Source organism: Sapajus apella, unplaced genomic scaffold, assembly GCF_009761245.1.
Source record: "Sapajus apella isolate SASKATOON/1434 unplaced genomic scaffold, GSC_monkey_1.0 scaffold44, whole genome shotgun sequence".
Taxonomy (NCBI): domain Eukaryota; kingdom Metazoa; phylum Chordata; class Mammalia; order Primates; family Cebidae; genus Sapajus; species Sapajus apella.
This window is the reverse complement of record NW_022436984.1, coordinates 7,826,771-7,846,562: the sequence shown is the minus strand read 5'-3', so window position 1 is coordinate 7,846,562 and position 19,792 is coordinate 7,826,771. Positions and strand designations below refer to the sequence as shown.

General features: G+C 35.6%; 1 long non-coding RNA gene across 1 annotated transcript in view; it reads right to left on the bottom strand.

Moving 5' to 3' along the window:
- Positions 1-1,139: 1,139 nt before the first annotated feature.
- The window catches only part of LOC116524153, a 178,315-nt gene continuing 159,662 nt past the window's right edge, over positions 1,140-19,792 (bottom strand). Inside the window, exons 2-3 of the long non-coding RNA XR_004257198.1 lie at positions 9,388-9,491; positions 1,140-1,354 (exon numbers count right to left, since the gene is read on the bottom strand). This is a non-coding gene — a long non-coding RNA (uncharacterized LOC116524153). The remainder of the gene's footprint in view (positions 1,355-9,387; positions 9,492-19,792) is intronic.

The following is a 19,792-nucleotide window of genomic DNA, read 5'->3' as shown; positions in this document are numbered from 1 at the left end:
ATAATTTGAAGCCACTAAACTAATGTATTTTAGAATTCCTTAACAACAAGATTTAATAAGAATTTACTAACTCTCCTTCAATTCATTCTCTGTCTTCTAAATATAATGCAAACACTTGATTAAAATACTATATATATTAGCCCTTTGCAGAGAGTCAGAACGTATACAAAATCTTCTCAAGTGTGTGTCAGTGCCTCTCTGATCCTAACCACCAGGATCTCACACTTGGACTTCTGCAATGTCTTCTTCAATACTTACTTCCCGTGGTTTATTCTCAAAATGAATCCTTTAAAATTTAAATTGCATCGTGATACTCTCCTGCACAAAATCTCCCAATGACTCCTCCTTCCCCATCACACTTAGTATAAATCCAAAGACTACATATGGCCTGTATAATCTGGCCTGTCTAGCACTCTCTTCTTCCTTTGCAATTCCTTGGAGGCATTGCTTTGCATCATGGAACTCTAACATACCACAATACTCTTTGATGCATGGAAAAGTCAACTCATAGGTATCTCTTGTGCTTACTCTCCTCTTCATCTAGTTATTTGCTTAAATGTCATCACAAAAGAGAGGCCTCTTCAGACCACTCTATAAAAGTGAGACCCACTATCATTCTTACCTTGATGTTATGTCTGATTGTATATTACATAATCGCGTTAGAGGGTTTTTTGTTTTTGTTTTTTTTTTTGCTATTTTTGGTCTCTCACTATAAGAATATAAGCTTTATAGAGTGTGACTTTTGACTGTTTTCAAACACATCCTAGGTGCCCAATATATAGCTGCTGAATAAATTAATAAAGATTTGAAAAAAAATAACTCAATGTTATTTTCCAGTATCTGACCCTAATATCGTTAACATTTTTTCAAACCCTTTTATCCAACATAATCAATCTATTTTATAACTTGTTCATATTCTAAAATGAAACTCAATGTTAGCTATTGGAAGGTTACAAATATTAGCATATGTAAGTTTAAATATCTTTAATGGGATAATATTTGAGAGATTATCTGATGAATTTTCCTTTTCAAGTAATTCCCATTAACCCATAAATATTCTATCTATATAGGAAGCAGCAGTATGTCCAAGGGTTATATCCCATGGAAAGAAAAATGTAGTAAAATATTAGAAGTTCATTTTAATGTTTAAGTTTAATACGTAACAATTGAAACTCATAGTAGAGAAAATCAATTAGCAAAAAGGCTATTTTGGTCTTGGGATCCTGGTTCTCATGTATTCTGTTGCCCTGAATATACGGAGACATGTCATGATAATGATGTCTTTTCAAATCATTTGGGTATATGCAGGATGATATAAAAGCAAAGGTCACCAAGCCCATAGGAATTAGAACCTCTAGTGAGATAAGGAAGAAGGGTGGAGAGAGAGAAAGGAAGAAGTCAGAGTGAATCCAATATGAACTCTCATGAGTGGTGCATAAAGGGGGCTTTCTGCCTGTCCCAACCATGGGTGAGCATTAGGGTGGGGGTGGAAAGGAGAACCATATACCCCAGAAATAAGGGTATCTATCCTGAAATGTAAGATGCTTATGACTTTAATTTTCCAGAGGAAATTCTAGCGGGTGGCATATATTTTTGAAAAAATCCCACTACAAAGAAATGAAGTGGGTCACAAAGGTCCTACATGATGTAGTGTGGTATAGAATGGAGGAAACACAGGTTTGTTTATGTGACTGAGTGGTACAAAATGTGGCACATGGACTTTGAGAACTGGCCTGTTTTCATTCTGGTAAATAGTAGACATTAATTTTAATGCAGCCAAATTTAATTGATATTTTCTGTTATGGTTAGTTCTTTTGAAGTTTATTTAAAAAACCATTTTCTAATCCAAGGCCCTAGGGCATTTACTCTATTATTTTCTGGAAGTATTGTTGTTTTCCTTTGCATATTAAGATCTATGATGTAATTAGAATTGAATTTTTTGAATGGTACAAGATAGTAGTCTAATTTAATCTTATTTACCTAGATTTCTCTGTTTCTTTTTCATTTTTGTCTGTATTTTTCATTCGGTATGCATTTTCCTTACAGATGTTATCATTTTATGTTAACTGTTCCAGTATCATTTATTATATTAATTTGAAATAACCAACATGCTTAAAATATTCAGTATTTTGTCAAGGGAAGAGACTACCCTTGAAATATATATGAAACAAGAGTGAATATAATGTATTATCTGCTATTTAAAGATGTATGCTGCTTGCAGAAACCAGATCTCCGAACGAAGCAAGTACTTCAACTTATGTAAGACTTTGAGTTAAGTGTAGAGTTAAGTGATTGGCTGAATTTCAGAGTTTCAACGAAAGCTAATCTGTTGTTGATTAACTTATTCCAGCCATGATAATTTTGAAGGAGAACCACTGCATGAAATTTAGGAACAGATTTGTGTTTTGGCCCTGTGGATAGGTCTTTATTGTTTGTATCAGTTGCATATAGGAACTTTTTATACTTACTTCCAAAGCTATGGGTTTATAGCTACCTCTTACTATAGGTTTTATATTTGTCCTGCTTGATCTAAGTTTCCCTTTCCCCTCTCCCTTAGATTATATTTGATTGACCGAGAAATTTCATTATTCCCTTTATCACCTTTGTTAGTTTGGAAGATATAAATATAAATATAGGTGTGTGTGTACATATATATCTTATGCACATGCATATGTATATATATTTATGCATATATATACTGTCAATGGTTACTCTTAGATTACAAAATTCCTCTTTAAATGATCAATTTTAATGTCATAGCAAAAAGCATACAACATTTTAACTATGTTTACCTTACTTGTCTTTGAGATTTGTAGCTATGTGTCTTAAATCTATATGTATATTTTACATGCTATCATGCTATAACTATTCTATCATACAATTAATATTCAGTCTAATTTACTCACATAGTTGCCGGTCTCATGAAGGTTTATAATCTGCCAAACCTTTGACTTTCCTTTTGCAATAAGGACATCTTATTTAGTGTGAACTTACTGCTGATAAATTCTCTGTTTTATGTTTTGTTTTGGACTGAAAACATCTTGGTTACATCTTCATTATTGATGCAACTTTTTTTCTAAGTATAAAATCTAGGTTGAATTTCCTGTGTGTGTGTGTGTGTGTGTGTGTGTGTGTGTGTGTGTGTGTGAGAGAGAGAGAGAGAGAGAGAGAGAGAGAGAGTTTGGTTGGTTTTTGGCTTTTTTACCTGTTTCTATCAAGAAGTCAGAAATCAGCCTAATTTTGCTTCATTTTAGTGTAATCACTCAATTCTCTCACTAAATTTAATATATTTTCTCTTTTCTTGATTTTCTGCAGTTTAGTTGTGAAGGGTTCAAAAGTAGATTTCTTTGCACTTTTCTTATTTGGGTTCATAAAGCTTCTTGAATCTCTGGCTTCACGCATTATTTTAAAAACACAGTCATTCCTTAAATATCCCTTTTTTTCCATTCTCATTTCTTTTTTTCTGAGGCTTAATTACACCAAATTAAAATTTATCATTGCATCTTTTGTCATCTTTTTATTGTGTTTTTCATTTTTCATTTTTTGTCTGTGGTTTTCATTCTGGATGTGTTTTCCTTACAGATGTTATCATTTTGCTAATTCTATGTTCATTTGTCCGCAACTCATTTTAAGACATTTCCATTGAGACCTAATTATTGATGAATTTTTTAATATCTTATGTATCTTAAAGTATTGTGCTAAATATCTATTGCCCTTTTTCAATTCTGCCATCTTCTTTTTAAAAATAGTTGACATTGAAATTCCGTTTTTTCTTTTCTCTCTTTGAACATGTAAGCATAGCTATATTAAAGTCCCTCTCAAAAAAAATTCTTAATCCTCTAAAAGTCTTTTTCTATTTTCTATTGGTTCTCTTGATTTTTATTCACATTGTATCATAACATTGTGTATTTAGTTATTCTTTATTGCATGCCAGACATTAAAAATTGCTTTTACAAATAATTTCAGGATTAGAAAGGTGGTATATTTTTCTGGAAAAAAATTTTATTTGTTTTGTCCAGGTTCCTTGGAATATCAGAAATCTGAGATCACTGTAATGCAATTTCAAGTGTTAGATGATTCAGTGCTAGTTATATTCCCTGTAATGGGTATTCTATTTCTCAATCATCCTAATTCCTAGGAAGTAGAACTTTAGTGTCTCAAATGAAATAGTGGAGAGTTTATCAGACCCCTCCTACCATTGAGAAGCTCAAGACTTCGGCTTTTGTTCAGTTACCCCCACAAAACTGTCGAATATTCGTTTGGCTTCTTGATCACTCATTTGGGAATTGAAAAATGTCCCTAGAGGAACGGTGTCTCTAGAGTCCAGGCTCACCACCATCTATTTTGCTATTCTCTCTGGTTTTGGTCAAGGACTTCTCTACTGCCAACTCTCTAAGACTTCAAGGTAACAATTTGTTTGTTACTATACTTGTCTAGCTTATCTATTTGTACTACACATTCAAAATTACTCAGTTTTCCATTACTAAAAATAAAAGGTGCTAGGTTTAAATGAGACAAACATAGAAGCAGATGCCAGATTTCAGATTAATGAGATGCGATGAGACGAAGGACTCCAAGTAATGTATATCTCAGTTGATACCAAGTTCCTCTGATAAGCAGTAAAAGTTAGTCCCTCAATATTCCCCGAACAATATCCTGATACACTATAAATCCTTAGAAAAAAATAAGCGAGAAAGGGATATCTTTTAAGTGATATAAATCTCTATTATCTAAGGTTATATGAATTGATTAATATTATTATAGGATATTATTTAAAACAAAAATAAAATTAGTCATTTAGATCACAAGTAAACATATCTGGGCCCTAATCTATGCCTGTAACATAGTCATCTATATTAAACCTTAGGTGTAACCTCTGTTGTTACCTAGAATTGAACATGGTGTTCATAAAATGTTTAATTTCTTTTCAGATGATTTTCTAACAAGTTTAACTCTATATAAAGTTAGAAAATGACAAGTCCTTAACATAATAAAGTTTGCAATAATCACAGGTTCTAGTTATTGAATCTTCTACATGTCAAGAATTGTACTAAGATGTTTTAGATACATTAGAGAGGTTGTATAGTCCCCTGCCAAGGTTCAAATCCTAGCTCTGTCTCTTGCAACTTATGTGACCTTATTAAAGTTATTTAATCTCTGTATATCTCAGTTTCCTTAACCTGTAAAATTGAAATAATAATAGCACCTACTTCAAAACACTGATTTAACAACTGGAAGTTATAAATTATCCAATGAATGTCAGCTACTGTTAGCTCTAAAAATAAATCTTTTAGATTGATATTATTTTTATTCTTAAGGGAGTAGACAGAAGAATGATAAGTGACTTGTCTAAAGTTACAAAATAAGCAGCAAAACCCAGAAATAAGCCTGTGTTTGTCAGGTTCTGAAATTTATTGTATATTTACTTCACTATAATAATCCTGTCTTTATCTCACCATATGGCCTGATTTTTTTTTATTTAACTGAGATAAAGACAAAAAACATTGAATATGTAAAATTCCTTCCCTCAACAGCCAAATCTCTATATAATTTTATCCTTTCCCCTTGTCTGTTTATTTTTTTTTTTGGCTAAATCATACGTCTTACTTTTTACTTTTCTTCTCCATTGGATTCTTCTTACCCATAAATATACTTGTCTTCTTCATTCCAAAACAATAAAATATACATAAACTCTAATTTCTTTATGAATTTCGAATTTCTTTATTCTCTCTTTTTCATATCCAGTCTTTTAAAAATTTAATATTATTCATGCCCCAAAGAACCTATCCACTAGTAACTAGTTTTTGATTTAGCCTCCATTATTGCTATTGAATGAAAACTGCTCTCTAAGACTGAATTTCCAAGTCGGCTATTGTTGCTCCATCATCTACCCTTGACCTTTCTGCAAGGGTTTTTATTTTTGGTTTTGGTTTGTGTTGTTTTTGAGATGGAGTTTCACTCTTGTCGCCCAGTCTGGAGTGAGGTGGGTACGATTTTAGCTCACTGCAACCTCTGCCTCCCAAGTTCAAGCGATTCTCCTGCCTCAGCCTCCCTAGTAGCTGGGATTGCAGGCACCCACCATCCTGCCTGGCTAATTTTTGTAGTTTTAGTAGAGACAGGGTTTCACCATGTTGGCCAGGCTGGTTTTGAACTTCTGACTTCAGGTGATCCGCCCACATCAGCCTCTCAAAGTGCTGGGATTACAGGTTTCAACCACCACTCCCAGCCCCTGGAAGGTTTTATAGTTCATATTCCCTCTTGATCATACCATTACTTTTTGTGGCCCTAAAGAATCCAAGATCTCCACATATGTCAATTATTTATCCATGATTAATTTTAAAAATCTAATAATTCCCATACTGTAACTTCTCCCATCTCTCTGAACTGAGCATTTTTTCTCTCTGAATTTGTGGTTACATCCACTTATAAAACTTGACCAAGCCCATTCAAAAGTGGGCAAAGGATATGAACAGATACTTTACAAAAGAAGACATACATGAGGCCAACAAACATATGAAAAAATGCTCATCATCACTGGTCATCAGGGAAATGCAAATCAAAACAACATTGAGATACCATCTCACGCCAGTTAGAATGGCAATCATTAAAAAATCTGGAGACAACAGATGCTGGAGAGGATGTGGAGAAATAGGAACACTTTTACACTGTTGGTGGGAGTGTAAATTAGTTCAACCATTGTGGAAGACAGTGTGGCGATTCCTCAAGGACCTAGAAATAGAAATTCCATTTGACCCAGCAATCTCATTACTGGGTATATATCCAAAGGATTGTAAATCGTTCTATTATAAGGACACGTGCACATGAATGTTCATTGCAGCAGTGTTTACAATAGCAAAGACCTGGAACCAACCCAAATGCCCATCGACGATAGACTGGACAGGGCAAATATGGCACATATACACCATGGAATATTATGCAGCCATCAAAAACGATGAGTTTGTGTCCTTTGTAGGGACATGGATGAACCTGGAAACCATCATTCTCAGCAAACTGACAGAAGAGCAGAAGATCAAACACCGCATGTTCTCACTCATAGGCGGGTGTTGAACAATGAGAACACATGGACACAGGGAGGGGAGCACTGCACACTGGGGTCAGTTGGGGGGAAATAGGGGAGGGATGGTGGAGGGTGGGGAGCTGGGGAGAGATAGCAAGGGGAGAGATGCCAGATGTAGGTGATGGGGAGGAAGGCAGCAAATCACACTGCCACGTGTGTACCTATGCAACAATCTTGCATGTTCTTCACATGTACCCCAAAACCTAAAATGCAATAAAATAAATAAATGGGAAAAAAAAAAACTTGACCGTCAATTATGTTTCTAAAATCTTATCTTTAGGCATACAGTTCTAACCAAATCTGGGCAGATTTTGAACTTCTTAAAAGATTTTTCAATTGTATGTGCCTCCAACCTCAACATAAATGGCCTCAGTGTGCAAGCTGTGATTAAGAACTGGGAGAAGAATCTAGGCTTTTTCCAACAACCTTCATTCTCACTTGTCAAACTTTCTTCTACTCTGTTAGTGTGCTGAAATTGAGAAACATACTGCCTAGACCTAAGTAAAAGTGCATTATCTAAATGAGAATGCTTTAAAGACCATAAGGATACTTCATGATTTTTAATTTATGTTTGTAAATTTGCCAAGTTTGAAGACACTTCCTCTTCCTATTCTGAATCAGGATTGAAGAAAAATAGCTATTATATATATATCATTCTATATGATGATTTTCCATGACTTATCCATCATCAAGTTTACCCTTTTTTTTCCTACCTCCACCGTGGTATGCTGTTAGATATTAGACAACAAGCTCTCCATGGATAGGGTGAGGCCGGGGGCCCTGACTTGTACAATATTCCTATTTCTGTGGTCTACATACTCCCTCCAAAGCCTATTGAAAGAAAACGATGTGAAATCACTGATCACAGACTTAGAAATGAAGACAACCAGCTTTCGTGAGCCAACACAAGCCAGCTCCTGTACAGCACTGACCCCCAGGAAGCAAGTTCTATGCCTTCATATTTTCCTTTTAGGTATTTGTTTCCAGGAAATCAGAAAATTTCATAGCAGTTAAATTGTTATAATTTTGTATAACAATAAAAATGTCTCCAAATAATAGTTGTTTCGGGAAGGAAACAATGGGGTTCTTGATCATCAATTAATTGTTCAGAAATATTTTGTAAGTGTTTATTATGGGGCAAGGTAGAAATACATGTAAGAAAGACAAGATATTGCTACAAAGAGCTTATATTCTTGTTGGGGGTGACAGACAACAAACAAATAACGACAATAAAAATAAACAATATAGCTTCTCATATAAACTTGGCTAGGTATGAAAGAGTTGTGAAATTGGAGTGTAAAAGTAGTTAATAGCTAATATAATCACGTTTTTCTTCTATTTTCTCTACTCTAAAGCTTTGATTTAGTAAAGACACAGTCTTCTAACTTACTATGTGTAATTAGGAAAATAGCTCATCGTACTGGTTCTATGAGCTTTGATGCCATTTTCAGAACTTTCAGAATTCAACTGACCAAAATATAAATGGTTGAATTTAGTGGCAAAGTAAATATGTATATTCCTCCTCTTCCTCCTTTTGCAGTGCAGAGGGAAAAGAATGTTGTTAAAGGCAGAAGACCATTGACCTTTAATATTGAAAGGAAATGAAGATATGAAAAGTCACTTATTTTATAGTTTGAGGGCACCTTAGGCTTTTTTTTGCCTTTTACAAATTACTTCTAAAAATATTTGCAGAAATATCCATTATGCCATTGACAAGACTTGAATTAATACTAGAATCATTATTTATCATTGAACGACATTAAGCAATTATGTTGAAACAACTGCCAATTAGCTTTCACCTAATAACATCCCAGATAAATGATTACACTCTTTAATTCTTGATGTAATTACTATATACAAATAGTGAAATAGTTACTTATCCAAATGAAAAGCATTCATAAATATATTAGGAATCACAGGCATGGGTTATGTTTGCATTCTGTATTTCACAGACATTTTTCATTACGGCTTAAGGGGAGTATGATGATATTTTCTTATTAGCTACATTTTGCACAGCTCTCCTTCAACTTCAAGATCTTTTTCAGGCAACAGGCTTGGGAATATAAGTGCATGCATTATTATTTTTATTACTTCATTATTCATTTATATAGCACCGTTCTACCTCAAGGATCTCAAGGTGATTTACAAACATTAATTGCCAAATACTCATAGCATTCCTCTGAGATATGTATACCTGAAGTTGTGCTAATTAAAAATTATCATCAAATCCCTATAATACATGCACACACACTCACACACATACAAAAACTTAGTTATAGCATCACTCCTTTTAGGGTCTAGAAATTTACCTGTTTGAGAGTAAGTAACAGGAAAACAATGGCAGCAAACCATCTGGCCTGCAGGGCAGTGGGGTCCATGAGAATCTGTTCCTTCTCTTTGAAGTGATTCACCTCTGGAAAAACAAAAATGAGAGACTATGAAGGTAAGTCTACAAAAATTTTGATAATATCAATACAATTCTAACTTCAGGCTGGCAGCCTTCTGGGATGAAAGGAAAATTCCATCTCAGTTATTACTGAAGTTCCTCTCTGTTCTAGCATTAAATTCTAATATCAAAGACTCACGTGACATTCAAAGGATGAATTTCTAATATCTGGTCTCTCTAGGATACCCTTGGCTTCCTCACTGTTGTTGGTTCACTGCAATCCAGTGACCCTCTGCTTCTACAGTGTGACTAGCACACTGCCTCTTTGATCTCGCTAAGAAGTCAGTGTCTCTAAGTTCTGGACACTTCATTGGAGTTCTTCCATAAGGAATATCAACAAAGCTAAAATTTTATTTTAGAAAAAAAGAAGTAAATTTGATGAACCTCTAGTGATATGTAATCAAGATTTTAAGAAACACAGTAAGATCAAATTACATGATATCAAGAATAAAAAAGAAACATCACCTATACATCAGACATTTAAAAAGGTAACAGAATACAATTTTCTTGATAACTAAAATTTCAGATGAAATATAAAAAGTCTTAGAAAATATAATTTATAAAACAAAACGAAAATAGAAAAACCTATATATTCCTTTAATTAGTAAAGACATTGACTTGATAATTCCAGGGAAGTGAAATTAGTGAAGCAGTTCACCTGCTTCTGAGTTATCAGTTACTAAATATATCATTCATTTCCCTGGCTTTTTTCTCTTCTGTAAATAAGAGAGTTGAACTATATTATTGTTTCACAAACAAAACTCCAGACTAATCATTTTCACTAGCAAATTCTGCAAAATACGTAAGGAATAAATGACGCCAATGCTACATATGCTTCTCCAAAACTTAGAGAAAGTGGGTACAGTCTGACTTTTTATAAGGACATAATAATCTTGATAACAAAACACAAAAATAACAGTACAAGAAAGAAAAATCATAGGTTCATTTCACTAATGAACAGAAAAGCAAAAAACTAAATAATATAGTAACTATATTAAAACTATTTTAATATGAAATATATCATAAACAAGTAAGATTTATTTCAGAAATGAAATGTTGATTGAACATTAGACACTCATTGTACTCTACCCTTTTAACAGAGTAAAGAAGAAAAATCATAAGCTTATCTCAATATACAGAGAAAAAGTTTCATGAAATTTAACATCAATCCATGATTCAAAAAGAAAATCCTAGCAAACTAAGAATGGAAGGAATATTTTCGTTAATGTCATACTTTCTCTGAGATTAGAAACAAGATACATATACACCATGGAATACTATGCAGCAATAAAAAAGAACGAGATCATGTTCTTTGTAGGGACACTCTGGAGGCCATTATCCTTAGCAAACACAGAAAACCAAATACTGCGTTTAGCTTGCTTTTAAGCAGGAGCTAAATGATGAGAATACATGGACACATACAGGGAATAACACATGCTGGGGCCCATTGGAGAGTGGAGGGTGGGAGGAGGGAGATGATCAGGAAAAATAACTAATGGGTACTAGGTTTAATACCTGGGTGATGAAATAATCTGTATAACAAACCCCATGACACAAGTTTACCTATGTAACAAACATGCATATCCCTGAACTCAAAATTAAAGTTTTTTTAAAAAAAGAAACAAGATACAGATATTTATTCTCACCACTTGAATTCAATACTTTTTTTAAAAAAAGGTAGGTTGAGCATGGTGACTCAGCTCTGTAATCCCAAACTTTGGGAGGCCAAGGCAGGTGAACTGCTTGAGCTCAGGAGTTCGAGACCAAAGTGGGCAACATGGTGAGACTCCCTCTCTACCAAAAATACAAAACAATTAGCTAGGCATGGTGGTGTGCACCTGTGGTTCAAGCTACTAGGAAGGCTGAGGTGGGAGAATTGCTTGAGCTGGCGGGGCAGCGGTTACAGTGAGCCAAGACAGCACCACTGCACTCCAGCCTGGGTGACAGAACAAGACCCTATCTCAAATACACACACACACACACACACACACACACACACTCTCTCTCTCTCTCTCTCGCTCGCTCTCTCTCTCTCTCTCTTTCTCTCTCTCTCTCTCTCTCAATGAATATACACTAATTAACACACACACACCAAAGGTCAGGATAGCAGTAGTTCAGGGAGGTAGAAAGACATAAATTAAAAGTCAGTAAGATTGGTCATATTTATTTTAAAACTTCATCTCTTTCATGTAACAGCAGTAAGGATAATTTAATGCCTATGATTATATCAACCAATACATTTTAATGCATTTAGAAGATAATCATATAGCAACCCAAGGAACTGAATTTCAGGCAGCAGGGATAGAGACAAAGAAAGAATAAAAAACAATACAAAAAATCTTAACTGACTGGCAGAATTCTAATCAGATGTAGGTGAATTCTGTGTGGCAGGTGCCCTGTGGCTAGCACTTTTACCAGTGGGATGCTTTCATGGATTTTTCATTTCCCTCTACCTGTTGGGAAGCCCATTGAGAGAGGGACCTTCTTAAGCCTTGTCATAAATGGTTACCTATCTTAGTAACCATTTTCCATCAGAAAAATCACAAACCTGAGAAAAAGAGCAACCTGACTCCACCAAACCCTACAAGTTCAGCTCCCTCTCAGTTTGCAGCTTCCTTTCTTTCTGGAGCCATGAGAAAGTTATTTGATCTCCATGGGCCTCAGTTTTCTCATCTTTAAAACAGGAATATCAATTGTTCCTAATTTGGAGGCTGCTGTGAGGGCAACAATTAATATGTGGAAAGCATTTAGAATATCGCTTGGTATGTAATAAATGTTCAGTAGGTGTTGGTATGTAATAAGTGTTCAGTAGGTGTTAGCTATCATGATGATAAGCATTTATACCCATGACAAAACTGGACTTACCCTTTGGTCCCTAAACAACAATTATATCAGATTATAATCAATATATTGAGTTATTTGTTCTTGTATGGCAGGCCGAGTAGAACGTCAAGCAATCCAGGTTGAATCAAGCCAAACACAGGACATTCCCTTCTCATTTCTTGCTTCCCCATAGATTCTCAAGCCTGAAGGCCTTACCTGCTGATTTTCCATTTTATGCCCTCCCATGGGAGGTGAAGAGCTTTTCAAACAAAAGTTCTCTCACTCCCTTTCTTTCTACCGCTCACATGTTCTCATTTGCACAGACATATGAATTTCCACAAATTTCTGCATGACAGAATTTACAGACAGAAGCTGTTCAGGTATATCAAGAAAAGAAAATCTCCACACACATTTGCAAAACCATTTTAGAGCCACAGTTATGCCTTGGTCACCCATGGGATTTATTTTACTAATTTTGATTTAGAATTTCAGTCTAAAGAGCTGCATTTTAAAAATATGTTTTCTTATGGAAAATTGGGAAGTACATCCATCTCTGCATTATAAGATGAACCCTCAAGGATATATTCAGATGCGAATTTTTTCCATCGAAACAAAGAGACTATCTACTCCAAAAGTATATTTTATTACCAACCCCTTGTAAAGCAAAAAGTGTTTTCAGCTTATGAATAACAATAATTACACACAACAAAACTTTAGCTTGCCCCAAGTCTCAATCAGGACTGTAAAGTGAGAAAGCTCAATAAGATCTTCTTCAGGATCTCTTTTTGACAATTGTTATGAACCCACTTTCCCACTTTTCAAATATTTTTCCCAAATTATTAGGCTATGAAAAATAAGCTGAAGAACTAGGGCATCCATTCTTTGAGATTCTTTTTTTCTTTCTTCCTGAGATGGAGTCTCACTCTGTCAAACCTAGGCTGGAATACACTGGTGCAATCTCAGCTCACTGCAAACTCCATCTCCTGGGTTCAAGCAATTCTCCTGCCTCAGCCTCCTGAGTAGCGAGGATTAAAGGTGTGCACCACCACACATGGCTAATTTTTGTATTTTTATTAGAGACAGGGTTTCATCATGTTGGCTAAGCTGGTCTAGAACTCCTGACCTTATGAATTGCCCACCTAGGCCTCCCAAAGTGCTGGGATTACAGGCATGAACCACCATGCCCGGCCAAGATTCTTACTAATTGTGAATCCTTGAAGAAATGAACAGGAATAATTGGTTGAGGAGCCCAGTGTGGTAGCCCCTTATACAGAAAAAAAGGGAAGCAGGTCACTTCTGTTACACTAATGGCCACTGTGCTCCTGGTGTGGGTGGCATCAGGTGTCAACCTGGAGACTCTGGAGAAGAAGAAAGGGTAGAAGATGAACTGTTACCTGAAACGAGCATTCCAAGGTAAATGCCCAAATTTGGTGCCAGTAGAGAAAAGTGGTAGACTTACATTAGTCCAGGAGTTTCTCCAGGTATGTTGAATTGTTCACTAAGGTGGCAGGCAGTTGTTACCTATGTGCTCAGTAGCCACTTCAGTTAAGTTTCAGATTAAGCAAGACAAAGTTGTCCTGCTGGCTCTGTGGTTCTAATATAACTTTGCAGGGAGATCAGTCAAGTTAGATATGATGATACAGGAGAATGGGTCCTAATTAAAACTAGCACTATTGTTCATGTGCCTTTCTCACTGGTATTCCCTGAAACTTTTTCAAGGTGAATTTGCCAACCCCAGGAAAAATAGAAAATAAAGATTATCTCAAAATTGGGAAAAAAAAAAAATTTGCAAAAACAAAAAAGACCTCCCTTTAGCTACCTTACACATTCTAGAGAGACTCCCAGGGAATATTCACTTCCAAAATGCTTTCTTCTCTTTTTGTATCTGACCGTCACAACGTACTGTTAATTCCTAGAACTATAAATATTTTTCCAGGTGCATGGCTTTTACAAATTGATAATTATTCTAACATTGCTGAAGTTTTATCATGAAATTGTAGATAAAAGTATTCATATAAAAATAAATTGTATAAATGATAGAAAACATATTAATGTATATTATGTCTATATACAGATATAATCTCTCTTGTGCAGCACATGGTGGCTGATGTATATCTTGAAGGCTGTATTTGGCTCAGGTTGAAGACAAAATCCAGTCAGTAGAAAAGTGTCTTGGAGATACTGCCAAGCCTCATTTGGCAACAATAATGATGTGTGACAGCACTTAATGAAATATCGTATCTTTTCAATTAAAATTTCATATACTGGAGGTTTACTTAAATTATACCAAATAATTTTTAACTCTAGAGCTCATTGAGGCATCAGAGGATGAACTACGTGCTATATTGAAGCATTCATATGAACACTTCATCATTATTTTTCATCATTAAAAAAACACTTTTTCCCTCAAATAATAAATAGAGAGAAATGAGTGTTCTGTAAAACAACATCTATTTTTATTTTAAATGATTTATCCATTTCTGAAGAGCCAAAGAAATTTAAACTTCATCAAAAGTGCTATTCATGCTTTCCAAACCAGAATTAATAGGCTGTCATTTTACTTAGGCCGTTCTTTCATTTCTTTGATTATGGAACATCGGTTTTCTGATTTGTTTCTTCCAGTGTGAGCAGCTGATTGTATACTGTGGTTAGCTGATTATTTGTCTGGAAGTCACTATCAGTGCATTGTGGGAAGTTTCAGTCTAGAATCCTTGTCAGTGGTTCTGTCTGAGAATCAGAAAAGGGACAAAATATATTCAGCACCTTTTTTTGGTCACAATTATAAAAGCAGCAGATGTGCATGTTTTATGAAAGATTGATTAAACGCTTCAAGCAATCCTCTTAGATGGAATTGGTAGATGCCAGATTGTCATTATGAGACTATCCAGAAAAGGAAAAGCCATTTTTAGATTAAAAGAGTGCTTCGTATTTATTTTTATGTCAGTGCATGTGTACATATGACAAACTAATGGCCCTAGGAATTATCAAATTAGCAGATTTTGCATCTGCTGATTTTTCTATTTCTCAATCTCATAGTTAATGTATATAACTGCCTCCTCATTAGGAGTTCTTAGCAAATAATATCACCATTTAGTTGGGTAGCTTTTTATGCTTAGCAAAATTCTTCAACATCTATGCTTTATTATTTTATCTTTAAAATGCCTTTGGTCCAATTAGGCTGATATTATTTTACCAACAAAGAACCTGAACCTGAAAGACAGTACACGATTTACCTTCTGTGTAGACCGTCTTTTTAAAAGCTAAGGTTAAACAGAGTTCCCTCATTCCTAGTACAGTGATCTTTTCACTCTACCATATGGCCCCCACAAATGATATTTTTTCACGAATTGTGCAACTGATCCTCAAAACAAAAGGAGGGACAAAAACAATTGTTCATTTTGCAGCATTTGATAAGGAAAACTTGGTGTGAAAACAGCTCCATATACTACAGTAACCAGCAAATATATGGATTATGGTAAGAAAAAGTATCAAAAATAACTAACTGGTTGCTAGTAGTCTATCAGCCAGCTGATAGATTAGCCAGCTGACTAACTGAGATCACATTCACAAACGGGCTTGAAGGAGACCAGGCTGGAAGGCAGCAAATGACCTTTCTCTTTGGCTTCATTATCCAGGGCATTTATGAAGCTAGCATTGTCCCTCACCCTCCATTTCTCCTTTTACTTCCCCTACATGTCTTCTGACTCCTTGTCTCCCCCGGCCATCTTCCAGCACCATACTGATATGGTTTGGCTGTGTCCCCACATAAAACTCATCTTGAATTGTAGCTCCCACAATTCCCATGTGTCATGGGAAGAATCTTGTGGGAGATAATTGAATCACAGGGGTGGGTCTATTCCATGCTGTTCTCATGACAGTGAATAAGTCTCACAAGACCTGATGGTTTTATAAAGGGGGGTTTCCCTGCACAACCTCTCTTCTCTTGTCTGTTGCCATGCCAGACATGCCTTTCACCTTCTGCCATGACTGTGAGGTTTACCCAGCCATATGGAACTGTGAGTCCAGTACTTTTTCTTTTGCGAATTGCATAGTCTCAGCTATGTCTTTATGAGCAGCATGAAAATAGGCTAATACACATAGTTATAAAGAACACTGAAGAAGGGTAGAGTACGTGCTTTCCTACTCAGTCACAGAATGTTTTCTCCTTACTAAGAAATAACAGACATCAGCAACAACTTAAACCAGTGCACTTTAATCATGGCAGTGCCCTTTGACATATATTATCTCACTTAATCATGAGATCTTTGTGAAATAGGCCAAGATAAAAGCCACCTTTGAGAGGCACAGACTACTGAGGTTCAGAAAGGGGAAGAGATCTCTTCAAGGTCCCACTGCTCATGAGAGGCAGGTCAGGAATCATAATTCAAACACTTTGGCTCTAAATTCAGCACTCTTTGAACCACATCTGTAAAAGGAGAGAACCCAGAAACTTCCTTTGAACTTTTGTTTTTTTGCTTCTTCTGTCATCTTGAAAGAGGTGACTATGAACTGAATGCCCCAGGGGGATTACATAAAGTGGTACTAGCCTCTCTCTGATGAACACAGAGAGTAATGCCAGGACCCTTTGGACATTTTCTCATTTCTCAATGAAATTAGTGATATGTAGGCTTTTTCCATTAGGGAAATACAAGCAACAGGACATATGAGTCAGGAAACAGATTTTGTACTGCCTGAAGCTTATACAACTTGGGTATCCCCTTTTCTTTTTAAGAAAAATAATATAAAATTATAAATACAAATTTAGGTATTAAAGGAAATGCTTAATTAGAATGATTCAAGAAATCTCAAACCAATTACAAATGTTTAAAAAACTATAAAATCCAGAAAACTAATATGTTATTATTTATTTATTAACCAACACATATCTAAAATACTGTTTTCCTATGTCATTAACTGAACAGCCTTTGATGGCCCCTTCATATGACAAGGATTTTGTCATATAATTTTCAATAAAGAAAGGAAAAAGATTATTCTGTCTTTCCTCCAGCATGTTTTTCTTTCCTACTCACAAATTTGGATTATATAACTTTTACAAATGTTTAATGTAACTCTGGCCTCCATCTGTGTCATGGTGGGTTGGCATAATGTGCAAGAAAGTTATCATGGGAAGACATTACTATACCAGTAGAGGTTAAACAGAGGTCGCTCAGTGCTCCCAAGAGGATGTACTCAACAATACCAGCTAGGAATCACCTTTCCAGGTAACCACCTAACCAGAACTGGTAGTGCAGAAAACACACACAGTCATGCTGGAAAATATCCATGCTATCAAACTATAAGAGAAGCAGTAGCTTATAAGTTTTCTTCCTAGCCTGGAAAAGTGTGGCAGAGTTTTTTCCCACATGCACAGAGCAAAAACGAATCTGTTCCCAGAAGCAGTTCTGACTGATCCTCCTTTTCATGTATTCATTCATTCAACAAACACACACACACAGAGGGGAACAGTGTTGGGGAGTGACTTCCATGTGCCAGGCACTAAGCTACACACTGGAAAGGTAAGCCCTGTTCTGTCTGTACCACCTTAGAGCTCACCTTTCACTGCTTAAAAGAGAATGTATATTCTCCAGTGGATATAAAATTCTGGGGTAGAAAAAAGTGAATTCCCTGGGAAACACTTAGCAATTGTTTTCTCAGTGGTTTTACGGAATTCCTGAATTTTGACTCTATGTTGAAGTAGCTGGAACACTACTCAGTCTCATCATCACAGGGATTAGTTCCATGTAGACACATTTCATGTGCTGACATTTGGTATCCTACGTTCCTATAATCCAAATGAAGTCTTTGAAGCAATCATGGCAGTAGCCATATAACATTACGATAGCAATTTAAGCCAGAAAAGAAATATCTCCTCATATGAACTCCCTGAGATGGGGCTCAGCAGAGTGAGTTATTTATTTATTTTATTTTATTAGTTATTTATTTAGAGACAAAGTCTATGTCGCCCAGGCTGGAGTGTTGTGGCACAATCTTGGCTTGGTGCAACCTCCACCTCCTGGGTTCAAGTGATTCTCCTGTCTCCACCTCCTGAGTAGCTGGGATTACAGGCATGTGCCACCACACCTGGCTAATTTTTTTATTTTTAGTAGAGACAGGGTTTCACCATGTTGGCCAGGCTGATCTCGAACTCCTGATCTCAGGTGATCAGCCCGTCTCAGCCTCCCAAAATGCTGGGATTACAGGCATGAGTACCACGCCCAGCCCCTATTATTTTAAATTCATACCATAACAAAAAAATTTAGATGCCAGAAATCCCTTCATAATGTAGGCAATCACCCACATGATATGTCACATTTTAGGACACATTTCCATCACTACTCATTGTGTTTGTCACAAACACTTGATATTATAAACAAGACCTTCATTTTAAGAACTTCATATTCTGACAGCTAATTATACCCCAAAGTTATAATTCTTTGTGAAATCATGATTTATTCCTATGAAAATATGACTATGACTTCAGGTGAAGGAATAAACAGGAGAAACAGCAGAAACTTTTAAAAGCATCTTTTTTTCATGCAAATCTCTCTAGCAATAAAGAGAATTTAGAAAATAGCAAAGGCATGATGAACTAGTAGAATTATGACTAAATATATTACTTCTAAAATTTTCTCAGCACCAGGTGCTTGAAAGCGCATAGCTTATTTAAGAAGTCTACAAGTGCTACCTCTGTGTGCCTTTTTGTTCCACTTTGATTGGGGTTACTTTTAATATTTCACAAAATATGTATCTTAATTTTTAAATTTCACTCTTTCTGTAAATATTTTTAGCTTTTCTCAACTAATTTTATCCAAATGGGTGAGATTTCTAAAGGACATATTTATGTCAGCAGCTTTCAGGATGAATTCTACAAATTGCCTTGTAGGTTACTGACTTTCTAACATTGTATATTTAAAATAGTTTTTCAAAAGTGTTAGTTTAGAACTTTATATACACTACACTTATTTGCTGAGAGTGGTAGATGCACTGTGATTAATTTCTTCAACCCAAATTCTTTTGCCCAAATTCCTTTGTTTCCATTGTTATTATACCCAATGATATGTTTCTTTTAAGTTCCTATCGTTGATCCTATTTTATAACTATTGATGTACTCAACTTCTTGATCCTTTCTCTTTTCTGGCGTCACTGACATGCCTCTCCCCTGGCTCTTGCTCTGCATCTCCGATCACTCCTTCTTGAGTCTCTCTCCTAGGCTTCCACACATCATCCAGCACCTAAATGAGGCAATTCCACAAGCCTCCAATACTGACTTTTTGCTTGTATTTCTCTGAATCATGTCTCTGTGCTTACCCCCAATCTGAGGCATTCAATGCCACCCCTTATCAAAGTCTTCCAGATTAGATTCTTCCAACTTCACTTTCTAATCAGCCCATAAAACTTCTCTATGTGGACATCCTCCTTGTGGATCACATCACATCACACTCAAC